Genomic DNA, 10,030 nt, shown 5'->3' with positions numbered 1-10,030 from the left:
CGGCGGAAAAACTTTGCGAAACCGAAATTTCGCAAACTTAAGTACCCTTTTTCTTAAAGATTTGCTACTTTGAGACATAGTATGCGATAAAAGTCTTATCGTTGATTAATAATTGGTTATTTTCACTCAAAAAACGCGTTTTCTTCTTCACTATGAAATTTATAACAAAGTTGGGGTTCCCATGGGATTTTTGCATTTTCCCATGGGATTTTCGATTTTCCCATGGGATTTTTTTCTCCCATGGGATTTTTTTTCTCCCATAATTTGCAAATGGGAGAAAAATCCCATGGGATTTTGAACATTTTAAAAAACGTGTTTTATTTGCGTTTGCAAGTATTTTAACGTTATTTAAGGACTGTATATTGGTTTTATGCCAATTATATATAAAAATATTTAGTAATAAAAAAATCCCATTTTAAAATGGGAGAAAAAATCCCATGGGATTTTTTTCTTATTTTGAGAGATTTATTCATGAAACTTTCAGAAACATCATATTTTATGAAATGATGAACAACTACGATATTTTAATGCGTTTAGTCGTGTTTAAAAAAAAACAAAAATCCCATGGGATTTTTAAATCCCATGGGATTTTTTCTCCCATGGGATTTTTTCTCCCATGGGATTTTTTTCCAATGGGATTTTTCAGTTTCGTAAGCCGAATAAGTTTCTTAATGCGAAAAACAACAATAAAGGAAATAATAATTATAATTTTGAATAATAAATTGAATAATATAAATAACATGAATATTTTTAAAATGAGTTACAATTAAAGGTTTATGCTAGTAGAACTTATCATTTCTTGTTCGAGCAGATGGTTGAGTCCAATTGGTGAGTATGCCAGCTTAGAACCAGTATAAATGCATCGCAGACAGACAACGCTGTCATACTGTACACACCGCTGAGTAACAATCTTTATTGCATTTCATTTTGCAACAGAAAATGAACTCCGTAGTATAATTGATCTTATATATGCCCTCTGCTTTTGAAAGCGTGCAACACATTAACAGAACAATAAGGCCATTGCCAAAAAACTATGTGCAAATTCCATTCAAAGCTATATACACATTAATAAAGGTCAGATAGACCCGCGTCATGCGAAAAATGGGTCTTAGGTCATATGCGGCCGAAGTTGGTCCATCCTAGCTTGTCCAACCGCGCAGTCTGGTCAGGTACTACGCTGACTGATATATAAAGTCAAAGCCATGATTCGTTGTCTCATATCCTAACTCGGTAGCTCCTGCGCGAAACTTTCACCGGAAACGACGGCAACCGAGACGGGCGCTCGAACTTTGCGATGCGCGTTATAATGTTATATATAATAGCGCGATGTGTTTTTTTCTTGCCTCAAAATTAGTAAGCCCAATCAGCGTTTTATTGTGTTCTTTGCTTCTACTATTAACAAGAACTTCAACTGATACGAACATGAATTTTATTTTAATATGTTTATTAATGCTCGGAAAACTCATTGTATATTTAGACTACTACTTATAAAACAAAGTCGGGTTTTCGGCATAAAAAATTGTTATTCCAAACCAGATTTTACGCACTTTACTGTAGCAAAATACCGTTAGGGCCACCGTGGTTACTCATTAAAATCCAGAGGGCGAGAATGCGAGAACGCCGAAAGTACGATGACGACAGTGCGACAATACGATGGCGACAATGCGTTCGTACGATTGCGACAACGCGCTAGTACGATGACGACAATGCGACAGTGCGACAATACAATGGCGGCAGTGCGATAGTACGGGGGGCGACAATGCGATAGTCATATCGTACTGTCGCCGTGGTATCATCGCAATGTCGCCATCGTTCTAATCGCATTGTCCGCCATCGTATTGTCGCACTGTCGCCATCTCATTTCGAATTGCCGCCATCATACTATCAGCGTTATCGCATTGGCACCATCGTACTATCGCACTGTCGGCTATCGCCATCGTATTGTCGCACTGTCGTCATCGTATTTTCGCACTGTTCGTCATCGTATTATCGCACTATAGAACTGTAGTATTGTCGCCATCGTACTATCTCACTGTCGCCATCGTATTGTCGCACTGTCGTCATCGCACTGTCTGATTGTCGTCATCGTATTAATCGCGTTCTCGCATTGTCGCCATCGTACTATCGCATTGTCGCCATCGTATTGTCCCCTGTCATCATCGTATTGTCACATTGTCGCCATCGTACTATCGCGTTCTCGCGTTCTCGCCCTCTGGATTGTAATGTGTAACCACGATGGCACTAACGGTATTCCGTAATACTGCTAAAGCACAGTATGATTAGGTCACTCCCAATGCTCAAATCTCTATGTCTATTTTAGTAACAACACATGTCTATGGAAGGATATTTAGGTAAAAGTTACATCATTCGTGGTGAATATTTACATTATGACCGATGCTTATTCTAATTTGCTTTATGACAATTCCAACATGCTTGTTGTCTATTCGTTTTATACTTGATGATTGCTGCAACATTACATCATTCATGAATAATATTTACATTGTGCGTGATGTTTATTCTAACATGCTTCATGACAGTTCCAACATGCTTGTTCTCTATCGGTTATACTTGATGATTGTTTCAACATGCTTGGTGACTATCCAATGTTTGTGTGTTCATTATTCCTGAAACCAGTCATAATCGGTTTTGCCACTAAGCGTCATTAACAACGGCAGTTAGCAACAGGCAGTAAGCAGAATGCAAGTTACTAAATTATGACATCAGGTGGCGCGCGTTTATTTTCCGTATGTTGAATAAATTACTTTTCGGAAAAAAAAGCGAAAACATCCGAATCATTTTGACTAGTAAACTGAATAAGCTGAATTAGTTCCCTTCGTTATATAATCTCCATTAAACTAAATACGTTCATTATTGCCATGAAGACCAGTAAGTTTACACAATGAATTGACTGCCGTGAATGTTTTTGATATTTGTAAGATGCAATTGGCACTCAAGAAATTATACATGCATTTTATTCAGAACATAACGGGGCTGATGTGTTGGAATTGTGGCCCTTCCCTAGTCCAAATAATTACAGTAGACGTAATCTACCGATGTGCATTGCATATCGACCTCATATTTATAAAGTAGCCCAAACCCCCATTGCCACAGACCTGTGCGTGAAACTTTCAGATTTCTCTAGTCTGTTTACCATGCTATAATTACAATTTCTATAAACACATATTTATCATTTTATGACTATATAATGTCTGTGGTATACAGAGAAACCTGAAAGTTACAAGTACTCGTGTCTAGTACTGTACAACTATTGTACTCCTCGTTGAGAAAACAACTACTTCATCTACATGTATTAAAATATCATAAAACATAATTTTCAATCAAGTTGGAAAAATCAATAAATAAATGTCATATAAACAGGTTTGTCATGAACGTTGACGTCGCTCTTGGTTACCAGAAAAATTCCCACGCACGGATTTCAACCGTCATTGTTTACAATCAATTAAATGCATAAGTACTTGAATTTGTATAGTGTTTTTTAAAAGTGTCCAGCTACAGGTGGTTAGCGTGTGGCTATAATACTAGTTAGTGAAAACATATTTTGGAATGATAAGTAATCATATTATAACGAAAAAATCAACTTTTCTTAAAAAAAATAAGTTAAATATATATTCAACAAGGTATCCAACTCGAAATCATCCGAAAACGGGATGCATCGTTTTAAACAGCCATTACTTCATCAATTTTGCAGCGATTTTCACGATCTTGGTCTTATTCAACGCAGAAATAAATTTCCTTTCTGGAAATGTATATGTCTTGCAATATTTTTACAAATACTGGGTCAACTTTTAAAAAATAACACGATACACAACTCGCGTGACCCAGCTGTGATCGATCAGACAGTATTCATGACTGAAATCTTCACGGGGAAATGGGCATTTTCCCTGCAAAGTTCACGAACCTCGATACCATAATTCAATAAAACGTATGAAAAAAAAACATTCTTACCGTGCTTGCCGTAGAATTATGCATCAAAACTAACTGTCCAGCGCATTTTCAAACCTTTGTTTACATACATTTCAACCAACTGACATTTTAAAACACAAGGGTGATTTCATTGCTCCAATGCGGAGTTGTGTCCTTACAACTGGAGATTTCATTCACAAATACGGTCTGATCGATAACAACTGGGTCAAGCGAATTATGTATAGCTTAATTTCTTAAAATTTGACCCAGCATGTGTAGAAATATAACAATATATATACATTTCCTAAAAGGAAATTCATTTCTGCGTTGAATAAGACCGGGTCATGAAAATCGCTGCAAAATTAATTTAGTAATGGCTGCTCAAAACGATGCACCCCGTTTTCGGATGATTTCGAGTTGGATACCTTGTTATATATAAAACGGTAGTGATTTTTTTTTTATAGAAAATTTGATTTTTCGTTTTAATATGATTATTTATCATTCAAAAAGATGTTTTCACTAATTATTATCATAGCCACACGCTAACCACCTGTGTGTCCAGCACGTGTGCCGGGAGAACAGGGCTTAATGTATTTTTTGTTAAGCTCTATAATATTTATATCCAATCTGTATGAAAAAATGTCGGTGAACATTATTCCGGTGTTAATTTTTGAAAATAGTGAGGCATTCGTTAATTATGGATCTAAAACGGAACATTAATCCGCAAAAAAAACACCGGGCATATTGCATATTAGATCGGACACATGAAATTATTTCGAAAGAAAGCAATAAGAGTTTCAATTCTACAAGAGTAAGTATCGCTGTGCACGATTACGCTCTTACTGCTCGTATATATTTGACTCTTGGCAAATACCTAGTGTTTTATTTTGCTTAATCTAAATTGTGGCATGCATCTATATGTACTTAAAGCAGCATGACCAACAGCTCTTTCATATGTGAAAGAGATTGACACGAAATACCTACCCATCTATAATAAAGTTTATATGTGCACTTCAATATTATAGTTTTAAAGCATTTTATGTGGTGCAATATAAAAGTACTCTAGTAAATTTAAAATTATGTAATCGATTTCCTCTCAACATACATGCAAAGTTCCAGATAACTTTTTCAGCAAAATCTTGGTTTACACTCTATAATAATCCAGCCTTAAAGTCTATTATTAATTCTTTTTTTTCATGTAAATATAATTTTTGGCACATCCGCATTTAGGTTTATAGTCTAAGAAGAGCTTATGACAATTGCCGGTTTACAGCAGACTTTTTGCGATAAAAGGACCAGATAATGGAAAACGTTCGGCTTTTCGACTGTTGTAAAGATGGTCTGTTATTCATAATAACGTTAAAGTGCTGTTGATTTCATAATTGTAATGAGGGCCTAGACGAGTGGGAACTCATTGATAAAATGTTTACATTATATGCATTGATATTGAGTTTTACGCATGATCACACATTTTGAATTCTTATTTTATTTTTCCAATGTGTAACCGTACGCACAGAATTTAAGTCTACTTTTTTACTAAATTTAATTCAATTTTTTACGACTTTAAGCGTCTTATCTGGAGCTCTGCATACATGCATTAGTAGCATATATTGAAATATATCCATAGACTTTCTTTGGTTATTGAAGGTAAATTACTGTACAAAAAATATGGTTAGTCATTAACCAAAAAAAAGTTAAGTCTACAAACACGCGGTTAATTTCGGTTCAGTAGCAAATATCTTACAAAGGTGCGCAACTTCTCCTATAACATAAAATTTCCGTTATACGCCGTAAATTTCCGTAGTCCTCCGTAGCATTTCGGAATGACTGTCAATTGACATCATTGTATCATGCATGATAGTATGTTGCTTTGTGCTTGGGTGAAACTCACATCTTACCATCGCGTTAATTTATTAAACGCATTAATATTTGATTTCATTATGCACTGCGCCTATTGCACAAGTCTCTCTGCACAAACCAACATACACATATGCAGCATGCAATTAACGAACAAGAATGTTGCATCTGTACACATGCATGATACCATTAAGCAGAATGTAAATAGACATTGGACATCAGGCAAGATGTAAGTGTCATCAAGCATGAAAAGGTGTCTACATATTAATTGAAAGTACCATCAAGAATCATGACACAGTCACAAAGAAGGATGTAATTTTTACCTAAATACCCTTCCATATTTGTCGGCACTGTGTGTTTGCTTTATTTCACTGAAGAACGTCTACTGGTAAATCTTACAAAAAAAGTGATAAATAAGACTGAGTAGCAATTTTTTCGGCGTTGCTGTTTAACGTCAAATTTGGCCTTTCAACGAACTTCTTAAAAGCCCATTGAACTTTAATGAAGAAGTTTCCCGCTTGTAGGTCCGAATGAATTAAATCAAATTTTGCAATTGGCAATTTGATAGAAATCCCCATAAAACATTGCACATAGCTTTCTGAAATAAACAGGCCACATTGAACGCATTCACGATATCCAACAGCTCTCTTTGCAAAGACCTATCTAGTGTTTCTTGGCCGTGTAAGATCTATAATTAGAACATCGTCACCTAAACATCTACTAATAGAAGAGCATATTTTGGGGAAACAAATTCAATAAGAGTACAAAACGTCCACGATCAATAATGTGTAGTTTGTTAAAGATATCACGGCAGTAAAAACATAGCACTTTAAAGAGACCACAATCTGGTACATTTGGTCAATTGTTGCGTCCGTGGCGGACAATACATTTTTAAAAAGAAAGCGTACAAAAAAGCAAACACAAAGTTCTTCGTAAGCTTGTTTTAATCTTAAAAACACATAATCGACAGTCATTCCAGTCAAATACAATACTAACAGTCAGCACTCTAGAGATCAAAAGTGCGGATATAAATATTTAATTCAGGGATATCAAGTGTATCAAGTTCGAATTCCGGAAAAAATAGCCGGTAGTCTGGGGCATTAGGTCCCTTACAGGGATAAAAGGTAAATCCCCGCCCGAGCCGTAGCTAACTGATTTATTGTAGTCTTTCTAGTTGCAATTTCTGGTGAGTACAATGCGGAATATTACGGATATTTGCAACATGTCGAAGATTTTCGGAAAGTAGCGAAGAGGTTTTCGTCAGTTAATATTCATGTCCGTGCCGGCCGCTAACTTATCAGAATCAATAAAAAAGAACCAGAAAAAATCGGTACCGATCGCAAATTTCCGGAATTCCGATAAAGCTTCAACATAATTTGTTCTCAAATGATCGCGTACTCGAACGAATCTGTCCCTACGCCTCAAACTCCCTTTAAATCTCATCGGACGTACATTGATCTCAAAATCTATCCTTGACGACTCAAATCATATTTCCTGAATAGTTTGGCCTATTGACGTCCCTGTAATTATAACAATGGTCTTTTGGATAAACACCGCTAAGTTGTTGCAATATAATAACCGTTTAAAATAGTTACCGGTTTTCATTTAATAAAATGAGTAAGTCATATTCGAGATTTCAGCGATTGCCAATATTTTGCTTTTGTTTCTCATAAGCATATGGTGCTTGGTATCTGCTATTGACTCCTATGTAGATTGCAAATATTACATAACCCTTACAGCGGCCGAGCGCAGATATCTGCATTTGGCCGCTAAAAAGAAAAATCTTTGCGCATTAATTTAATTCAAATCTCATTATCATAATCAAAATCATCATCATCGTCGTCGTCGTCACTACTACCACCACCACCATCATCATCATCATCATCTTCTTCTTCTTCTTCTTCTTCTTCTTCTTCTTCTTCTTCTTCTTCCTCCTCCTCCTCCTCATCATCATCATTAACAACAACAGCAACACCAACTTAACATCATCATCAAACAACAATAAACATCGGTAGCATACAATGTGCTTCATCAACCATACATAATTATATGCGTTAAAACACCATAATAGAACAGCATGAATGAAGCTGTCTATTACTCTTTTATATTTCCTATACCAATATTTTTTTTTCGTTAATTGAAGGACTAGTTGAAATCTTCTATAAAAGCCCTCCCACCCCCCCACCCCCAAAAAAAAAAAATAAAAAAAAAATAAAACATAATAATAATAACCCTAGCAAACAACAATAAACATAGGTTAGTTAGTATACACTGTGCTTTAGCAACCATGCATAATGAATGTTTATGACTTCGGACCGTTGTGATCAAATTTAAAAAAGCAAGATGGTATGTATGCGGCACACAACACATAGATAATTATAGTTTTATACCTTAAACGTAGTTCATCAAAATAAAGATAAGTTATTATCTATGTAATACTTAAATTAGGTTTATAACGTATGCATATTTGTCTAAAACTTGTGAAATGTGATTCGTAAGCCGACGACAACATTATCATTCGGACCCTTCTCCCCACCTAACAATCGAGATTAAACACCTGTGGAGATCCCGATCTTATCAATGAATAAACCGGTTCAATGATGTCAAGTCAAATAAAACATACCATTACTATCCAAATAAATATCTATCAAAAAATGTAAATTGATATACCTACTTAACTAAAACTAAACTTAAACGATTAGCAAGAAAAATATATAAAGAAGAAGCAGGCAAAGTAGACAAATTAATTGTAACATATGTTTTCTCAGTCTCCCACTGTTGAAAAATATAAATAGTATTTATCGCCACCCCAAAAGGGATCTTTATCACACGTTTGGCTCAACTAATATATAATCGTGACAGGACAAACTGTCAACAAATACCTTGTTAATGTTTTATACATAACTCCAATCAAAGGTCAACTTCCAAGGAAACTGCGGCATGTTAAAACTGTTGATTATGACAAAATGTTGTTTAGTACAAATCAGTACAATAGCGTCTGTTATGTGGCCTATAAAAATCCAGTTAAATAAAACTTTAATCGCAGAAAAGTTTAGATTCTTTACACCTTTAAAGGGGCCTTTTCACAGATTTTGGCATTTTTTTAACTTATTCATTAAATGCTTTATATTGATAAATGTAAACATTGGATCATAAAAGCTCCAGTAAAAAATCAAGAAAAAAAAAAAAAAGGAAATGTACATTGCCCGGAGCAGGGTTCGAACCAGTGACCCCTGGAGTCCTGGCAGAGTCCTGTAGTATAAACGCTTATGCCTACTGAGCTATTCCGCCGAGTACACATTCTCGACGTATTTTATACCTTATATAAGCAATCTTCGTAGTTTCACAAAATTTAACGACAAAAACAAAACTCTCCAAATTATTCAATCGTTTCGCGTTGCAACGCTGTATAATGTTTAGGTTTTAAAATCGTCAAAAGATGCATATAATGGCTATATTAGAGCATGGTTAATGTTCAGTATTAATGTTTCCTCACAAATATCATAACTAAAACGAAAACTTACGAATCTGAATCAACTTTTTTCAATTTTGTCAATTTACCAAAGCGTGAAAAGATCCCTTTAAGAAAATATATAAAACAGTTCTTTCCTGTTTTAACAAAATGATACATTTAAAAATAAATTATGAAGCATCGCTAGCAATATTAGAAAGAGAAGTAGAAGGAGAATTATTATCAATAGTAGCAGTAGCAGCAGCAGCAGCAGTAGCAGCAGTAGCAGTAGCAGAATCAGTAGCAGTAGCAGTAGCAGCAGCAGCAGCAGCAGTAGCACTAGCAGTAGCAGTAGAAGTAGCACTAGCAGTAGCCGTATCAGTAGCAGTAACAGTAGCAGCAGCAACAGCAGCAGAAGCAGCAGCAGCAGCAGTAGCAGTAGCACTATCAGAAGCAACAGCAGCAGCGGCAGTGGCAGCGGCAGTGGCAGTGGCAGTAGCAGTGGCAGTAGCAGTGGCAGTAGCAGTGGCAGTAGCAGTAGCACTATCAGTAGCAGCAGCAGCAGCACTGGCAGCGGCAGTGGCAGCGGCAGTGGCAGTGGCAGCGGCAGCGGCAGTGGCAGCGGCAGTGGCAGCGGCAGTGGCAGCGGCAGTGGCAGCGGCCTTGGCAGTGGCAGCGGCAGCGGCAGCAGTAGCAGTAGCAGTAGCAGTAAGAGTAGCCGAAGCAGTAGCAGTAGCGGCTTTTTGCTTTTTTGTTTTAGAAGTGTTTGTCGTATAAGAAGAACGCAAGGAAGACAAA

The sequence above is a fragment of the Dreissena polymorpha genome, chromosome 3 (genome assembly GCF_020536995.1).
Source record: "Dreissena polymorpha isolate Duluth1 chromosome 3, UMN_Dpol_1.0, whole genome shotgun sequence".
Classification (NCBI taxonomy): domain Eukaryota; kingdom Metazoa; phylum Mollusca; class Bivalvia; order Myida; family Dreissenidae; genus Dreissena; species Dreissena polymorpha.
Note: the sequence above shows the minus strand (reverse complement) of the source record.